The sequence below is a fragment of the Vidua macroura genome, chromosome Z (genome assembly GCF_024509145.1).
Source record: "Vidua macroura isolate BioBank_ID:100142 chromosome Z, ASM2450914v1, whole genome shotgun sequence".
In the NCBI taxonomy this organism is placed as follows: Eukaryota; Metazoa; Chordata; class Aves; order Passeriformes; family Viduidae; genus Vidua; species Vidua macroura.
This window is the reverse complement of record NC_071611.1, coordinates 40,461,845-40,482,196: the sequence shown is the minus strand read 5'-3', so window position 1 is coordinate 40,482,196 and position 20,352 is coordinate 40,461,845. Positions and strand designations below refer to the sequence as shown.

General features: G+C 42.8%; 1 protein-coding gene across 1 annotated transcript in view; it reads right to left on the bottom strand.

Moving 5' to 3' along the window:
• PDZD2 (PDZ domain containing 2) overlaps positions 1 to 20,352 on the bottom strand; it is a 202,264-nt gene that overhangs the window by 161,977 nt on the left and 19,935 nt on the right. The window contains exon 2 of the mRNA XM_054003663.1: positions 13,325 to 13,400. The gene's annotated coding sequence lies outside the window, so the exon portion shown is untranslated. The remainder of the gene's footprint in view (positions 1 to 13,324; positions 13,401 to 20,352) is intronic.

Here is a 20,352-nt window from a genome sequence, read left to right as displayed (position 1 = left end):
TTATTGTGGCTTTTCAGTAAAGGGAGACTTGTTAAAATTATGGGGACAGAATTTTTAGTAGGGCCTGTTGTGACAGGACAAGTGGTAGAGATTTTAAACTAAACAAGTGTAGATTCAGACTAGATGTAAGAAATAATTTTTTTTATGATGACAGTGGCACAGGTTGCCCAGAGAAGTGGGAGATGTCACCTCCCTGGAAACATTGAAAGTCAGACTGGGGCTGTGAGCAACCTGATCTAGTGAAAAGTGACCCTGCCCATGGCAGGTGGGTTGGAACTAGATTCCCTTTAGAGAACCCAGCCTATCTTACAATTATGTGATTTGCCAAAAACCAGCAGAAAGAAACCATGATGTCTGTAGACCCCATCTTTTGGTGTCTGGTTTAACAAATGTGCATGGTTCAGAAAATAGGTTAGATAAGAAGCACAAAAATTTTCCTCTTAATCATTATTTTAAAATTATTATGAAATCCTTCTCTTATTTTACTTCATGGTCAAAAAGAAGCACCATTTTGCTTTGCCAGCAGCATTAAAAAGCTTTCACACCTGTACCCAGCAGCGTTGCTGCACAGCCCCTGTTCACTGAACCCATTTGCAACTCAGGAGCAATTATTCCTGAAGCATATTGCAATTTAGCAGGCTTATTTGCCTTCTAACAATTATTCTGCTTTTCAAAGATCAAACTCCTCCCCTCACATGAGCAGATGGGGAAATGTCATCTCTCGTTCTTATAGAAGCTTTGACCAATATTCTGACTTGGGCATTAAATAGAGCAGAAGTCTGCAGAGCTACCTATGCTTTATGGCATAAATTTTTTTATGCATGAGCTCTGCTGTCAACAATGTCAGCAGGAATATGCATGATGTTACATGCTGTGTTTGTCAGCTGGTCGCTTACTATGCAACAAGGGCCTGGGAGCAGCAGAGTGGAAAATCAGAGCCCTCTTCATTTAAATTTATAATCTGCAAAATCGGGACAATTAAGAAAAATATCAGAAACTGGCCAAAGCAGTAAGATTCAGACCAAGATTCAAGATGCTCAAGGTGCAGGAGCGCTCAGGAGCAGTGGTGATGACTCAGCCCATGAAAAAATTTGAGAAGCAGAGAGGCACACAACTGCAACAGCTGGAGAAATCCACACAGCACTGAAAGCCAAGAGGCAGCAGGGCCTGCCCTGAACCAGAGAAGGACAAAAGCAGCTGAGTGACAAAGAGCACAGGGAAAGGGGCAGCCTGGGAGGTGTCTCTGCCGGCAGTGCCACAGGAATATGAGTGGCAGTGGTGGAGACTAGTTCTTGGGGACAGCTACGAGGGGTGCCCCCCCCACCACTCCGAGGCAGGGTGTGAAGGATGCACTTGGCACCATTCATAGCATCACTGGAGACAACAGTGACAATGAGGGCACACAACAGCACTCTGTTGTGGCCAACAGCTGGCAATGGCCACTACACTCAGAGGCAGAAAATCAGTCCTGGGTGTACATGCTCAAATCATATAATATTTGGTTTCCAGAAAAAAGATTTATCATTGTAGTTTTCAATTTTTTTGTGGAAGAGAAGGAGGAAAAATTAGTTTTCATTAAAAACTACTGTCTTTTTGCACTACAGTGAAGATGAGTGGAAAAAGCATGGTTACAAAAATAAAGAAGAAATATAACTGCATTTCACTGAACAATATGCCTGGGATAGGCATTATTCTTCTCAGGGAAGCAAGTCAGTGACAGTGGGGAAGGAGGAGGCAAGCAACTATGGGAGAGGTGAGCTGCATATGGCACAAAAAAATCTCCAAAGCAATATGTAACAGTGAAAACAAGCATAAGATTTCCCTGTGCTCAACATCAAGGATGTACCAACACTTCAAATATTAAGCTGCTCTTTACAACTAAGCTACCAACATTGCATGACTGTGTCTGACAGTAGCTGGCAAGAGAATGGAGCATCCACATTTAGTTCCAATAAACTGCTTATCTCCAGCTTTTCCTCTTCCTATTTGCTGAAGATGTATTTTGTAAACTCCATATATCAGAAAGCAAACTGTGGCATGCAGGCCACTGTTGTTACCTATGAACTTCGCCATCCCATTTACAGGCTGGAGGGGTTTATTTGATTTTTACATCCAGCATTAAGCATCAAGCAGCGAGGGTAAAACAAACAGCACAAAGTAGTTAGTCAGCCAAGTTTCAGTGCCTCTGATGGGACCCAAGCAGACATCTCAGTGATGTGCTTTGGCTCTCAAACCAGACTACTGGGAGCACAAAAGAATTGATAAAACAGTGAGTAATTATGCATAACAATGGCTGAAGGATGCAGTTGCAGATGCAGCTGCTAACACATCTTTAAACTGTTGTTTTGTTGGCAAAACGAGTGCTTAGAAAAAGTAAAAATTACTGCAAGTACCAGGAAGATTGTGCTGCACACCCTTTCTTGTCTCCAGAGGAAACAAAGACTCAAGTGTTGGTATGGTTGAAGACCCTTCTTGGGTCTATTTTGTTTCTCTTTTGAGTTGTTCTTATACCATAAATTTTTCCCCTTTGTATACCATAAGGGTTAATGTGAGGTTATGCTCCACTTTTCTGGAAGAGCTATCAGAATGCTGGTTGCAAACTTGCCCTCTTTTTGATCTATTCTGAACTGAGTGTTTACATATGCAACTATTTCTCCCCTTGTTTCCAGACCTTCATCCAGGGATCTGCTTTTAACTTCCCCTTTTAACCATACATTTCAAAAGAGCATTTATGTCCCCAGTGATGCCTGTACTAGATTTGGATGTCTGAAATCCTATCTTCTCCTCCAAAGTCAGGAAAGCTTTTTGGCTGTTTTCCGTAGCATACTGAGTACCTCTCCTGGTGCAAAGGAGGGGACAGATCTGTGCAGCCTGGGGTGCACATGAGTGTGCCAGCAGCCCACAGGGCTGGGCTGCGCCTGAAATATCAACAGGATCCAGGGCATGCCACCAAAAGCTTTTGCAGCAGACAGAACAAGAGTCTGTTCAGGGAGATTACAGCCACTCTCACCCCCAAACAGTCTGGAGCATAAAAGGTATTCCTCTATCAGACAAGAAGAGGAGACACTGTAGGGAGGTTGGTGAGACAGACACAGACTTAATTTGAGAAGTTAAGCCATTTTATTCATGGAACTGCTCTGCAACACTTGCAGTATTGACATGAGCAGACTGTAATTGCCAGGATTGTTTTCTGCTGAGTTCTCACTTTTCAAAAAGTCATAACCCAATCAGTATGGAAAGTCATTAGCTAATCCCCTTAGGATCAGACTGTTAACAGAATTTGGTGGGCTGCCTGGACACTAGCTGAAATTATTATATATCAACACAGAAACAAAGGAAACATCTTAAGGATTACTCAGCTGCACTGGGAAGAGCTCCTGCTCAAAGGCTGGGTGCTTTTCTGTGCCAACTTCAATCCAGCCAATTGCCCAACTCAGTTCTGGGAGAATTTCTGACCTGTCCTAAATTGTGCCAGTCTACAATCCCCACAGTCACTGCTGCACTTCTAACAGCATGTTTTCTGTGCCAACAAGAAGAGCTGCAGAGGTGGCTCTGCACTGGTAGAGAAGGTGACCATCAGTGGGCAACCCACTGTGTTGCAAGATAAACCAGGCGTGTGCAAAACCCAGATTAACTAATGCAAAACCATAGGCTAAAGAAGAAAAACAACCAAAGAATTAAAGATTGGAGTGTAGGGAATTGGCTGAGGCACAGCGAAGATACAGCAGGCAGGGGATATCAAGGATACCTGGATTTAGCAAAATCAGGGAAACTGGGGAAAGAGAAAATTGCAATTTGAGATAAGGATTTGTAAGGGCTACTTAAGAAAAATTCCAGGCAGAGTCCTGTGGTTTGGTGGGAGACTGTTGCTGGCCAGGGTGAAGGCAGATGGGTGCCAGCTTGGCTAAACAACTTTTCTAGAAGTAATGATTTAGCTCAGGCACATCTTGTCTCTAAATGCATGGCACCTCTGCTTTTTTTTTTACGAGTTATTTCTCTATTAAAAATGTGGCTTCTGATGAAAGACAGCCATTCGTGCTGAGCAAAAACTGGTGGTTACCATGGGAGAGAAAATAAAATTCAATTCCCAGTAGGTCTGTAAGTTCCAAGTACTTCCCTAAATGAGCTGCATGCATGCAAAACATCCCTCATGGGATCCTGACACAGAGGAAGGTGCACTGCTGCACAGGCAGGAATATGATGGTGATTTCATGAACATCTGCACCTGGCAGCATCCATAATATGATGGTGATGGAAACATGTAGAGGTAGAATTAAAAAAAAAAAAACACCCTGATTTATAAAGTAGAATTTCACATTTCTAAAGAGATAGCAATGCAAAGCTAAGTAAAGGCACCAAGTGCCTCTTGGTAAATATTGTGGGTTTTTTGGTTTTACTCTCCAGAGTTCAGCCCTTACAGATAACAGAAGCCTTCACCCAAACTATGAGCACACCCCAGATGTTATGAAGAATTCTCCCAGCATCTGTGGGCAGCAGAAGTCCCAGCATGCAAAGCACTTTGAAGCACTTTGTCTTGGATGCAGATATCTTGTTCTCTGCATATAAGTCATTATACCAACTGTGTTGCTCTCACAGGCACTTGTGTCAAGCCCCAACAGTGCCTATCAACGTTCTTCAACAACATACTTACTGTCTGCAACAAAGCACTTAGAACGTTTTGCAGAAAAGTGGTTGAAAAAGGAAAAATAAAATCCCGTGTCTTCTGCAGATGCACATCCTTAGGTTACGCTTTGCTTTGTTATACCCAAAACACTAAACCTGTCTCAGCTGGAGGAGTAGCTTCAGCCTGCACACTTTTGTGATGGCCAGACGCAGAGGCTATTCCTCGCATGGCTGCTCAGTGTTTCCAGCCTGTTGACACAGGCACCCAAAAGGGACTGGCACATCTTTCCATGCCAGTGCCCAGCTCTCTCCCCAGGGAGCAGCAGCAGCAGCCCTGGCAGGCAGATGCTCACACCATATTTTTCATAGTAGCCCAAACTTTGGAGTGTGTAGCATGGGAAACTGCCCAAAAGGCCAGGCCAGGCCAGGCAGCCATGGAGCTGGCTGCAGTCTGGCATCACACTGGCAATTAACTTTGGCTGTCTGAAATCTGATGAGAGGACATGCCACACCACATCACATGGCACAAAAATCCTTCCAAGTGATACCAACTGTGCTTTTTATAAACTAACTACCAGTTTCTGCTGCAACACTTCTCCCAAGAAACTAAAGCAGAGTGCAAAATAATGCTTGGAACACACTAATTTTGTGCATATTGAGAATCAGGACAGCTACATCACAATATTTTGCTGAAGTGAAATATTAATTGCAGGTCTGTGGCATTATCTCCTTTCTTTATGCAAAATATTAGTGATATAATCTGTATCCATGGTATGGAAACTGTGATCTGTTGAATAAATTTGGAACTATAATTTACTTTGTGTTTTCTTCCCCCGTTTTTTCATTGCTTTTAGGAGAAAACCCTCCCACACAGTCAAATATTCAGCTGCAAGAAAATAGTCTGAAGTCATTAAAATCCACAAAGCAACTCAAGCTCTGGTTGCCCCCACATTTACAAAATTGCCCTGAGGTATTCTGGAAGATGCATAATTTTTGCAGCAGGGTTTTGAGGTAAGAAAGAAGAAAAAGTGCCCACGATTCCCTAAATCTTTTCATCCTATATTTTGAAAGGAAGAAAGAAGCATTTAAATTGTTGCTGTATATAAAGGAACTTCAATAATATTTTGCGTTAAAGATTTTTTTTTTGCTTGCATGTACTCATATCTGGCAAAGTCATCTTTATAAAGAAGTTAAAAAAACTTCTTAGAAATAAAGATAGCCATGACAGATTATAACCAGCATTTTTTCCATTAATCATCTCCACTGCATACAGTAAGAAAGATTCCCAGACAACCTAGTAGGTGACCAGGAGAAATATTCCAGATTTTGGATATTTTACTGCAGGGGTGGGTGTCCCTCTGTGTAAAGGCTCCAAGAAAGGAATGTATGTATGCTCAGAAAGAGAGGTCTGAACACAGTTAAGTCTTCAAAACGGTGTAAGGCTGCAAAAAGGACAGCAGTGAATTGTACTATATGTCCATTGAGAGTAAACCAAAAATTAATCAGCTTAATTGCCAAAAAGTAATATCTAGGCTACATATTAGAAAAAAACTGCAAGGACAGGGCAGTGGAGCAAGCCAGTAGAAGATGATTTTGCCTTAGGTTTTTCAAAGAATAGGCTAAATAAGCTAGGACCCATCCATCAGTGATGGCCTAAGCATATTGTTCTGCTCTAAGATGGGCACCTGGATTCCACAACTCCCAGTATGCCTCTGGACCTACATTTTGTTGACTTTCTGCTTCAGAAATCTCCTCAAAACAAAAACAGACACCCATCAGAAGACAGACACAAATCCCTACAAGGCTGAGAGCACTCCCACAGAATGCTGTGCGCTCTCTAAGAACACAGACATATTTTTTTCTATACTCATCCCAAAGCACAGTGCAGAAAAACAGATATTCACAGAGTTGAAGTCAATACCCATCTAACAGCAACTAGGCATGGGTAAAGCAAACATCAGTGGAAGAAAAGTTTCAGCTCTGATTTCAAGAGCAAAGCAGACACTTTCAATCTCCAAGCAAAACAAAGATCGTGTCATTCAGCCAGAGACAACCATTCCCAAAGTACCATCAGAAAGAAAATCCATGAGTGAAACAGGACAGCCAGCTCCACCAGTGACGAGTGCCATTACCTTGGTTACAGACTCACAGGAAATTCAAATAATTTGCAGTAGCAATGCACTGGAGATGATGAGTCAGAGATGCATCTGGTCATAGAGCTTCAAATCAAGACAGAAAATTCCCTTGGCTTCCTACTGAGCTCTGCATGTACAAGAGCACCAGTTCAGTGTCCACAGGCAGCACAAATGTTTGAGATCGTTCTAAGTGTTCTGCAGTTTGTACAGCAGCAGATCTCACCAGAAGGGTGAGTATTTTCAAAGATATTCCCCTGAGGCAGAAAAAAACACCTGGCACGCCCCTACGAAGTGTTCCCTGACACCCACACTTGGGCTGAACCACATTATGCTGTCAAAAACCTCAACCTGTTTTTAACAACTAAGGAAAAACATTTCTGGCAAAACGAAACTTAACCTAAATGTTCCTTTGCCAAGTGATGCCGGCTCCTTTCTGGTTATATTTAGGGGGGTGGAAATTCACGAGTTAGAAAAACAAATCAGTAAATCAGTGGCCACTGCCTTCCCCCTGCCAAAAAAAAGACCCACAAAAAACCAAACAAAAAACCCCAACAAAAAGCAGAAAAAAACCACCAAAAGAAAATCTGTCTCAAATGAACCTAAGTTCTACCTTGGTTTCTGCTATTCAGTCTTGGTTTCTAGGTGATCTAAAACTTACAAGCCTCCCATGTGAAAATGCCAGAAAGGAAGCAGGACACCGACAGCCTCCCCCTGGGATACACACAGGCAAAAGGAGGCAACAGCAGGGGATTTTCAGCCAAACCCCAGGGAAACCAGCTGTGAGAGTGAGCAGCTCTTCCCCAGAAAACCACAGAGCAGAAGCCAACAACTCCCAGTTGCAGACAGATTTCAATTTTCAGGCTGAGCTCAGTAAGCCAGTGTTTAAAGCAGAGACTTACTCTTTTCTTGCATCTAATTAGCAACAAGGAAAGAAAAGGCAAAGTGCCTGTGAGGAGATGATGGTTCTGGTGTGCTGGCCAACTGATGAGGTTTGTCAGGGCTCAGCAGCATTTGTTCTCTGCAGTCTTTTATTGCTAAATGCTAAATGCTGCATCTAACACCGTATTACCCAAACGCACACCATTATGTATTCCCAAGGTATAGATGGGGTTATTTGCTGTTTGCTGCAGCTCCTTTGTATGCCTTCCCCAGGCAGCATATTTCTAGAGTCTGAGGATGTGGAGCTGAACCATTCCACCCATCAAATCCCACCCCCAACACCATCTCTGGCCTCAGTGCCTCTCCATTAAGCCTCTTCTTTCAGTTTCACAATTGGCACACACTCCCCACTAATATTTAAGAAAAATTATGATAAACAATATGCAATATATTACTGATATTTCCCAAAACAGAGATGCAGGATTCTAGCATTCAAAATCATGCAGGCATCTTAATCCCAGTCCAGGGTTTCCAGGACCTACCCCGGTCATGGGGCATCAGACTGGTTTAGAGAGTTACTTGACATCCTGCCTTCCTGTCCTACTTTTTCCAGCTATCCAAAAAGAGTTTAATTATGCCCTTCTAAAGGACATAAGAAGCACATACTTAGGCAAGAAGCTTACAAATGAACAATCAAATTACTGAGTTTTGGGCTTTATACTTAGATGACAACTGAAGACACTTGGACAAGTATGAAAGGGAAGGGCAGTGCACAAACATGCTGTTCATACAGATGCATGATAACACCAGGCACATGGTACCCCTGACTGTTAACCACCCCACCAAACAACAGGATGAAAGCATACTGTAACATCAACAACAGCCAATATTGTCATTCCCTCTAAATTCATGATTTCATGTATCTCAGACAGGGATCTCTGCATATCTGACCCCACAGATACAACCTGATATTGCATATCTTCATTGCATTAATTCCCTTTTATTGAAATGATCTGATGTTATTAATTTTTACATCTATTCAATTTTATATGCTTTTTCCCTGACAAATACTTCTAAGACAAAATAATTTAAAAATCACTGCAATTAAGCCCTTTGGATGGCTTCCATTTAAAAAAATAATAGTCAAAGCCATGAAAGAGAGGCAGACATTAATTAATAAATGTATTTATAAAGCAAGCTCCAAACCGCTGACAAGACTTTGTCAGAAATACTCAATTGCTGTAAGTTTCTGTTCAAAGCCCCACTAAGTCAGGTGGTAAATCAATTCCAGCTTTTCCTCTGTAACTCAAACAAGTCTTAGGTACTTCCAGAAATTACAGAATTTTAAGAGGGGGTAGGGCAGGCCAAGGCCACAAAGCAGAGAAGTCTCACACCAGATTTCCTTGGAGCTATTATGGTGTCTATCATAATTTAGCTTAAAAACCCTACACAATATAGGCCTGCTCAACAATCATCATCATCATCAGTCCTTTTTTAGGAAAGGTGCTTATCAAAGCAAAAGTAAATGGACAGTAGTTTGGTCACGGCTAGAAACAAGCCTTTTAAAGTCTAACAAGGGTGAACCCAGGATCACAATGCAAGCTGAGGTTTTCTTGTCTGTTTCTTTGTCCAGCCTGATCAGCTGGTGGTGGCTCCTCCAGATGAGTATTTTGTTTAGATAAATTGAACATTACACTTCAGGACACAACATTTCAGTCATCAAGGTCCCACACAGGGGCTGTACGATGGAGCAGAGGCTGGAGCAGAGTCTGGCTGCCTCCAGCAGCCCCTTCCCTGAGCATGCAGAAGCCAGGCAAGTTCTCCTAATGACCCAAAGCCCCACAGTGATACCTCTCCAGTGCTGGCAAACACTGACGAGGCACATATGGATTTCAAAGAGGTAAGGGAGTATTTCATAGGAGATATTTTTAAGTTAGACAGAAAACAAGTTTCTCTTTTATTTATGTTACACACAAATATTCAGTTCCCCTGTATCTTACTTTCCCTCTCTGTAGATGCTGTCTCTGGTTAAAAAAAAAATATATTTAATTGTACTTTTGCATGCTCAGCTTTTAAAACCAACAGTTTTTTTGTATAAGGCAGAAAATGCAGTCCTATAGCCAGAGTTAAATACATTACTTAAATCATCCAGCTGAAATAGGTTTTCCATGATTACAATAAATTATAGATGTGATTTGTTAGCATATTAGTTACAGATGCATGTGTACCAGTCTGCTGGCCAAAACATTCTAAGATCAAAGGAGAAGCTGAAAGTGGACAAGATTATTTATTATCATGATGAATACCATGCTCAAGAAGTCATCATCACAGCCGTGGGCTGTACAAGTACAGAACAAACAGACACTGTCCTCAAAAACTGTGTGCTGAAGCAGAGATCATGAAACAGATCCAGGGACAAGTCAAGGATGGATTAATGCATCAACACCTTACTTTTTAATTTAACTGTATTAAAAAAGTATACTTAAATCACTTTCTCTGCCTCTGTCATTGTGTAACCATTATGTAAGGCAGTATAATTAAAAATAAACTTTTCACTCCCCAGCAGCAGTTATGCAATAACTTTTAATTAACTATGATCCTTCATGATCAAGAGAACATTTAAGGAGTTTAAGTTATAACTCAATGCCCTTCTTCATAGCTTCACAAATTCTCTAATATAAAGTATCTGCATTTTTCCTCTCATCTCTCCAGTACAAAGATGGTTTGTCAGGTTTTATTTGGTTTTATCTGCTTGCAAGATGCTGTCTCGGGGTCCTAAAAATGCAGGGACATATTTCGTGCAACCTGTCAGCAACTGTCTTCAGATGCAAGGCTACAGGGAGTTGATGAGCTCTTTTCTTATCAGAATGAGTCACAAGAATGGATTATCCACTCTTAATACTCCCTACACTGGCAAATTTCTTTATTTGTTTTGTACAATAAAAATAAAATAAAAGTTAAAATTGGCCTGATGTAACCATATAAGAACAGTTTTCTCTTTGAATGCTCTGGCAGAAGAGAACATCACTCTGCCATTTTAGAGAGCCACAGAGTTTCCAGCACCCGTTTCATTCTTCTTCAAAAGCATCCCCCTGCTTCCAGGACCCATTCTGGCACTATGGATGGTTTCCCCCATTACTCTGGGTTTTTGTCATATCCTGTTCCCCCACAAGATATTCTGTAGTTTTGGGGATTCATTAGGGCTATTTTGAAAAGTCATCTTCTCTCCACAAACTTAACAAACAAGAAATCATTTAACCTGTTTTCTTCACAAAACCATAAAAGCCTTTTTCACCATAAAAGTCTTACTAATCTGCATTCGCTTGAAATGCAATTATTTTTCACAAAATTGTTCTGCTAATTTTCATGAAAGCCAGCACCTTACAGGATCACAACCCCCTCACTGAAACTCTCTCTCAGTTAAATCTCAAAAGAACAAAACCTGAGCTTGGGTAACCTTCCTTCCATTTTGAATGGGGATTTAGGAAGAGAAGTGTGAGCTCTGCTGCTGTTTGCTAATCCAAACAGAGAGAAAAACGAATCCAAACTGCCTGAGAGCTCATCCCTGAAAATAATGTGATTTTCCTACAGGATTTTTAAAAATGCATCTCTTCCTAGATTTGAGGTTAAAGAGGAAAAAAGTAGAAAAAAAAGAGGTCTTCATACTTCTAACATATGGTCCATGGCCAACTTTTAGTGCAAAGCTGCCCCATCAGGCAGCAAGCTGATGGACAGAATGGAAACCAGGGCTTCTTCTTTATGGTTATTTCCTTACTTATTGGATTTGGATTTTTAGCTTCACTCTGAAATGCTGCTATGCTACACTGAGTACATTGTAGCTGGCATCCCTTTAAAGGTCCCAGCAGATCTCAGTCAGCAAACCAGATTAGTTACACCACACAGGAAGGAGGGCTTGCGTGTTTTGGGGAGAGAGGGGGAAGCAGGAAGACATCCCGTTGTGCTGGTGAAAGGGGCACTGGTGGAGGGAGAGGGAGGGGAGGGAAACAAGCCTGCTCTGAAATTCAACTTTCATCTCAGACAGCGTGCTCCACTTAACTGCACAAGGCCATTACGCACGGATACGGCTTGAACGTCCTGGGAGATCCTGGCAGACTGCACTGCATGTGAACAGCCTCACTGCCAGAGCAGAAGTTGGTGCCTTGTCATGCCACATCAAATCCAGGTTAGTGAGCGCTGTCAAGGCCGTGGAGCAGCACAATCAGTGTCTGCATCAGTGCAGGCAGCGTCCTACGGGTGACATGTGAAGGCAGCGGTGGGGGAGCACCTGAGCAGGCTCAGAGGGCAGCAGCACCGCTGGGTAACAACCCTGTGCTCCATAAAACATCCTGCCCCTCAAGGTTTCATCTTCTACTCACAAGAAGGAGGCTTCACCCACTGCCACATGCCTGTGCCATACCTAATTTGCCAGTTGCTTTGAAGGGGGTTCGGGGCCAAGAGCTTCCTGTAAATTACTCCTTTCTCTGCAAAACCCGCTTAATGGAATTAATTAAATGAAGGAACTGTTTGGCCCATGGAGTATGTGAAGTGCAGAATTAGATTTTATCTCAATCCATTACAGAAAGTTCCAAAATGGAGACAAATTTTCAGTCATAGGTTGATAAAAGTTATTATAAAATAGACAATGCAAAAGTATGAAAGGATTTTTTCCTTCTACTAACCATTTTGAAATACATGGTTTATTCAAAGCATGTACATAATTAAAGAATTATAAGTGACAGCTACAGAGGAACTGAATAAGGAGAAAACTTTAATTATTTCAAAATTCTCTTTCCCAGTTTTTCACATAGACAAGAAAAAGCATTAAAGCAGAATCATAAAGATTACGCTGCAAGGAGAAACAAAAAAGTCCTTCACATGCTACCTAAGACACCAAAGAAAGTTAAACATATTTGACAATCTTCCATTCATTAAAATATACATTTGGCTAATCCCCTTGGGCTTAAGAATTTCCAAAATTTAGCCTAATGTGTCCTGGGCTGCATCCAGAGCCCTGTGGGCAGCAGGGCAGGGAGGGGATTCTGCCCCTCTGCTCTGCTCTGCTGAGACCCACCTGGAGCACTGCATCCAGCTTTGGGCTCCCAGCATGGGAGGGACAGGGACCTGCTGGAGTCAGCACAGAAGAGGCCACCAAGATGATCAGAAGGCTGGAGCACCTCTGCTGTGAGAAAAGGCTGAGAGAAATGGGGTTTATCAGCCTGGAAAGGAGAACATTTCAGGGTGACCTAATTGTGGCCTTCCAGTACCTGAAGGGAGCCTGCAAGAAAGATGGAAGGGGGACTATTTACAGCAGCCTGGAATGACAGGACAAGTGGAAATGGGTTCAAACTGAAATAGAAGATTTTGTTTAAATTAAGTATTAGGAAAAAATAGCACAGTGAGAGTGGTGAGGCACCTGCCACTTCCCATCCCTGGAAGTGTCCAAGAGCAGGCTGGAAGGGGCTTTGAGCAAGTGGTCTTGGGAAAGGTGTCCCTGACTATGGCAGAGGGGTTGAAATCAGATAATCTTTAAGGTACATTCCAACTCAAGCCAATCTAGGATCCTATGATCTTTAACCTAAAGTTAAGGTACTATCTTTTCCCCTCTATCCTGTCACTTTTTAAAAAATATTTCAGCACTTTTTCCACTAACAAAAGAAGAGAAAGTTACTTTATTGTTTTGGACCTACCCCTTGGAAACGTTGCTTCCTCAGCAGTCAGATTTTGCTTAGGGCACGACTCCCTTCCCAGTCAAAGGACTGTACCCTGCATAGGAGGAGATAAAGGAACAGCAAAACAATTGCATGAAGTATTATGTATATCTGGGAATTACACCACTTTATCAATACAAAAAAAAAAACATGTAAAAGGATGAAAACTTATTACGTCACGTTCTGGTCACAAACCACTAGTTCCCTTTCCACTGTGATCCTCCTATCTTTGCTTGCATCACCTCTGACAACGCTCCTGATGCCCTCACTGACCATCACTCAAGGGCTGTGTGACAATACTTGTTGCATGCCTGTCACCTCTGGCTTGCACCTTACCTCCCCAGGAAGAGATATTTGCAGTGCATAAAGATGGTCTTTCAGAACCATAGGATTATTTTAACATGACATGCACACAGAGTGCCATCTTGGGGCGACCTGCCACGAAGTTTTCCAGACATTTTGTCACTGTAGGAACTACAGACTGGATTAATTTCAGTTTAGTTCTGCTGCCTGTATTATATGTCTGAGTGCATGTCTGAGCTGCTCGAAAAGAAAGGTGGCTTTCTGAAGGAACAATTGATTGGGTTTTTCTATTCATCAGTGTGAAGGCTACCTGAGCTGCCCAAAGCACAGCCAGTTTTTATGCCCTGAATGCAGGTTCAAAAGCTCTGACAGCATTTATTTTTGGTCAGACAACCACACGTATATACACACCTGTATACTGATTAAATTAATAAAACCCCAGAAAACACAGCCTGCAAGAAATCAAGCCTCTGCTTTTAAGAAGTCTGCTATTGCACAGGATGAAAAAAAAGTATGAACAGCTGATTCTTGGAGAAATTACTAAAAATTAAAGCACTAACACACTTGCAGAAAAGCTGAGCTGCTCCTACTATTCTCTTCTGCTGTGGAGGCAGTGCAGAGCACCTGGTCTCAGGGCTTGGCTCTGCTCAAGTCCATGCACTATCAGTCCAAAATCAATGACACGTCTTACCTCTGATGTTCAGCCTTGGCCTCATGCAACTCTCAAAACTGTCCAACAGACACACAAACCCTGACAATCCCTCAGGTGGAGCAATGTGGTGGTACAGGGGGGTTTCCAAGACCTGTACCTAGACCACAGGAAAGCAATGATCCAAAAATGACCACACAACATCAGTATCACACAGAGTTGTTAGATAGCACAGAATAAATGCTCTGAGGAGATGAAGAACTGCATTGTAGTAACACTTCTATCCTTCTTACCATAATTTAACACCAACAGGAAAAAATACCAGCCCTTTCTATAAATATACTTAAAGTATTACTACCATGTGTGTGGAAAAGGGTTTTTGCACTTTCTTTCATTGCAGAGCTTAAATGCTGGCATGATCTCAAGTGGAAAATGAAGCCAGGGGTCTGCTGGAGAGTCTGTGTGTGTACCACAAACCACCAGGCGCCCTGGTACACCCCATCCCTGCCAGCAGCTGAGGGCCAGAACCAAAATAACCCATGGGAAAACTTCCAGAGCCACTACCTACCCACTTTAACAAATACAACTCACACTAATTTTCAGACATTCCCTGTTTTAGTCACTGAATAACAAATATGCATGAGAAAACCAGCAATGGAATTTAGAAGAAAGAGTGTTTAAAATTAGCCCCTGTGAAGATGTATGAGGAGACAAAGGACAGGCAAAAAGAGAGATTACAAAATAAGAATACATCATCTGTAGAACAGATAAAAAAGCACTTTCTGCTTTAATACACAGGGATGGTATCTCCTGCACAGCAGAACCTGCACATAACTGTCTATACAGAGAGCCTGAACAGCAAAGCACTTATATGGGAAATGCCCTAGGTTGGAACAAGCTGGTTTCTACCTGCCAAACATGAGGCAGACCCAGATGTCTATCTTTCTATGCCATTTCCTACAGGGTTGAGTGCTTGGACCTAAAGAAGCATTTAGGAGAAGGAGGGATGGGCTATGAACAGTCTCTGCAGTGTGGCCACAAACCAAGCAACAGTGTGCAGAAGGCTGAGACCACGAGTGCTATCAGAAGGGCAGCTACAAGGAGTCCCCCATCGGGGTGACCTCCTGCCCATGATTGAACCTACCAGCCATAAAAAAGCCGTAAGTATGGCAAAGGAAACACAAAGTGGTGCCTCCTGTGCTGAAGGGTCAGCAAGGGTCAGCCAAAGGCTGCCACAGCACCAAGCCAGATTTTCATTGAAGATCCTCTGATACCCCAAAGCATGTCTACACAAGTGGATTCACCCAGGTAAAAGTAAATATGGATGCAAGCAGAAATGACTCTTCTTGGTTAATGGGACATGGGATGAAATAAAATCAATTTATAATAAAAGCTCCAAAAAGTAAACTGTCAGGGAATTCATAATGAACAGCATCTCATGAGGACACGTCCTTAGTTTCCTCCTACACTACCTGAGATCCTTCACCCAGGCAGGAAACCACCAAATACCAACAAAAATCATGAAAACAAATGGTCTCATGCTTTTCCTGTAGGCCTGTGCAGTAACAAGTGGGGCCAGTGCCAAGCAGAGAGAATGGATACTGGCAGCCATGTGGTAAATCACTCCTGACCTGGACACCAGCTTTTTGGAGAGAAGTTTCTGCAGCCTGCAAGGAGAAAGTCAAGCCCCAGGCTTGCGTCATCCCACCCCTGAGTCATCCCACCATGCAGATCCTCTCCCCTACCATCACTCCTCGGCCTGGCTCACATAATTACTACTGCAGAGCTGCAATCATCCCTGTGCAGTTGGAGCAAAGCAGGCATCCCCACCCACACACACAGAAGAGAGCCACACTCACCCCAAATTCAGCACCTCAACACGAAATGGAGACCCCAGGATAAAAAAGGGGAGGCAGGGAGGGCTCCCCTTAGGTTCCTCAAGGGATTCAGGCAGGGGATGCTGCCTGAGATACAGGATGCCCTACATAAAGGGGACAGGAGAGGGGACAGAGCAGCAGTGGGGGATGGATAATCTGCCTAGCTCATGTCTGTGACCAGGTTATGTCAGGTGCTATTAAGGCACGAAGTGTAAGCACGCGTGCCTGAAACCCCACTGCTCCAGCAGACTGCTCCAGCAGCCTTGAAGTGAAACCTCCTTTAAAAAAAAAAATAAATAAATAAAAGAAAACACCAACAACAAACAGAAAACAACAGCACGCCATATGCAGCAGTTAAGACAGAAAAACATGCACCCAAATGTGCCCAGGGGAGCAAACCAAGGAGACATACACCTCCAAAGCCACCCTCCTCCCCGGGCTGAGTGTTGCTGCTGCCATTTCATCTGCTCAGCTCCACCGCCCATCCACGTCCCCCGAAGGCAGAGCTGCAGCCGCCGGAGAGCTCTGCCGTGCCTTCAAAGAGCCTAAACTGGGTCAGCAGAATGGAGAGAAAAAACCTGATTAAAGCATGAAGAAAGCTAGTAGGCCTGCTGGCTGAGAGACAGCAGAAGACAGGGAAAGGCACTCACAGGCTCTGCATCTCCTTGGAGGCACAGAAAGACAAGGGCTGCTGGTCCCCCATTCCACAGCTGCAGGGAAGGAAATGTGTTTCTCAAATCTGTAATGGGATGCAGGCAACAGAAACACATTTGGGGATGGGGGAGTATAAGTGGATAAGTGTGTCCCTCTGTCCTCCATCCAGCATTCTGCCTAGGGCCACCCTCACCCACATTTCCAGTCAATTTATTCTGACTTAAACCAAGTGAAACAATTTAAATCCATGCAAATCTAAAATCTTTCATGAGCCTTATGGCTACAATTTGCACAATCCTTTATTGTGCCTGAATAAACACAGAGATGTTGGAGGAAGAGCCACAACAGCTGCCAAACTCAAGCAGCATCTTTTGGATGCAATTAAAAATGCTAAACAGGATAAACAGGAGGCCATGAGGAGGAAGCTTTGTTTCTTTGACAGAGACTTCTGACCTTAAAATAAAACAAGCCAAACCCACTTCTGCATCTGCAGGTGAAGTGCAGCAAAAGGGTTTGGGGGCTGCCAAGTTCCAGGAGGGAGGTGGAACCTTAAGAAGCACATGACTGCTGGAACTATAATTTGGGTGACATTTGGAAAGACAGTTTTGCAAACCACAGAACTTGGAGCAGCTGAGAGCTCTTGCAGTGACCAAGGCTTTACTGATGTCCAAACCAGGTGCTGGTGGATAATAGAGATGTTGTTATCCCCTGGTACCACCAAAACCTCCAGAACGATACACCCCATCTCCCTGAAACCTAGTATAAATCTAACTTCACTCTGGAAAACACCTTCTCCAAGCCACATCACTGAAAAGACAAACAGGTTTTTCTCCACAGGTCCTAGGAAACCAGCTCCAGATCCCTCTGTGGAGCTGCACACCCACCACCTCTGTGGTCTGTGGGCCCACACAAAGCCATCACACCTTTGTCCTGACCACTGGCTCCAGGGTGGGCTGTGTATTTGCTTAAAGACATCCAATGAAAATATCAGCTTAAGAAATCACAGCAGCACGGCATGGGTGGGGAGAACATTCCCTGCTCAAAAGAATCTGAGCTCTGCAATTGCACATATAATATCTAGATGTTGTTGTAAAGACCTCTGTCTACAGAAGGAATAGGAGATTTGATCTAGTATGCAAATAAAAATCAGAAATCTCTCCTGTCAGCCACAGAAAAGGCTAACAATAATTCATTTTAACAAAAAAGGAAATCAAAGAAAAATGCTGTGTTAGTTTGACATTTTGATATGTTGGTTCAGGATTCTTCTTTAATGTAATATGTAACAAACAGCACAGTTCATCTATAAATGCCAGTCACACTTGCAAATTGTTGAATATAGCAGGTCCTATTAATATTCACTTAGACTTTTCAAATTAATTCATTTTCACTGCCTCTATATCACTTTTACTGCCTCTACCCAGCAGTTGTAGGTCAAGTGTAGCTCTCAGAAATGCTACACAGAGTTTCCAAAGTTTCAAATTTGTGACCACATTTCCATCTATTTCTTCATGTTACCCATGACATAGCTTAATGTCAAACACAACTTATTTGACTATTACATACTTGCTGTGAATTACTTCTGAAAATTGTACAGTCAGGAGCCAGAATGAGTGCTTTTACCCTAAATCAACTGTCTGTGCAAGTTCACTCTCATACATTGTGGTTTAATTTCACTTACTATTTCCTTATGGGCATTTGGTGGAGTGGATGAAGTATATTATACTCCAGAAAGCACAGGCTTGCAATCCACAGATTTCAGTGTTATGTTGCAAGAGGTATTTATTGCAGTGGAAAACTGCTTGCAAATTTAACATGTATTGCTCAAGTTCAGTCTGTATTCCCTTTGCAGTGCAGAAGACACAGGGGGACTCACATCTTCTAAATTTAAGTAGGGTAGGGCAAATTTCTTGCAAGATAAAATCCCCTCTAAAATGCAGAAAATGTTTAACTCTGTGACTTATCTGTTCCAGGGTCAAGTAGAAAAGTAAATTTGCCTGTTGTTACATCACTTTGATTAAGGATTCTCTTTAAAGTACATTTTTAGGCAATATTGAGGCAGTTCTTTTAAAAGCTATTTCCCTAGAGTTAAGTCCTTGATGGTAACAACCTTTGTTTGAGCCTGCTGTCTTTGGAGGAAAAGCAGTGGTCTCTCAAGTCCTGAGCATGGCTGGGCAGTAGAGACTCTTGGATACAGACTTGTAAATCCATGGCTTTTCTAGGTATAGCTTTTGTAGCTTTTAAATTACTATTTACATTGGCTGCTCTATCTAGAAAAGAGCTATATTTTGCTAGAAGGGGCAACAGTTACCAAATGTGATGACACTCCAGATGGTAAAGCTGTGACCTGATCCAGGTGATAAAGTTGTATCATCCTTGTTACATCCAGTCCATTGAGAACAGGAAGAGCCAAAATTATGTTTTTGTTTTTGTTTTTGTTTTTTTCCCACCAAGTGTCTGCAGAGTGCTATGCTGAGAGTTGCATCTACTGGAATCCTATGGCACTGCCATATCTCCTGAAACAGCGCTCACAGGACTGAGCTGCTTTTACCCATGAGGGAACTGCCAGAGGAATGCCTTTTCCTTACACACTTCAACACAAGGACTCCCATCCTCACGACCTCTCATCCCAAAAAAATCCAATCCCCAAAACTCCCATCTCCACGTACAGTGTCTCTTGGTTCAGTGCTGTTTGCACGGAAGCAGCACCAAGGACAAGATCTTAAAGCCAGGGCCACCCACATCTCTGTGTCTGCCTGACTGTCTCCTGGACATCTCTCAGACCATGCAGGTGTTGCATCATATTAGGAAAGCAGGTCCTGGCCATGCCTGCAGATGATATACCTGCAGGTGGGACCAGCTGGTCCCAAAGGTGGCCTTGGGTCTTCCCTTAATTACATGTGGAATATGCACAGGGAGTAGAAGAAAACTTTTCAAGCTAAATACAGCTCTCGAGTCTTCCTTAGTCTTGTTTTCACACATGCCAATAAATTCGTTAAATCACTTAGATGCTTTTGAAAATTTTAGTCACTGTTGGAATAATCCCCAAAAAAATCCCAAAAGAATCTCAAAAAAGACACTGCCACTCACTCAAAGGACTGCAGTGAGAACTACAAACCTCTGAAACCTGTCTACAAAAGCCACTCCGGAGCAGGAGGTAAGGAACCACCACAGCCAGCAACAGACTGACATGCAGCAGGGTCCCATCTGGGAACATGAATTTTATTTCTGATTACAAAAAATACAGCCCAGAGGAGCTGCAGCTGGACGAGGATCTAGCAGCTCAGACTGTGAAACCCCCCCCACTAACATGACAGCTCTCAGCTCCTGGGATAGAGGTCTGAAGCAGATACCCTGCCTGTAATGAACAGTTTCCACGTGTTCCCCAGAGACGCTGGCAGGGCCTTCTTAGTTCCCATGGCAACACCAAAAAAGCTACTAACTCTACCTAAGCACCGATATTGAAATGCTAATTAGCTAATTGCTCTGTTTGTTTTCTCTAAACTACCTGGAGATAACTGGCCTCC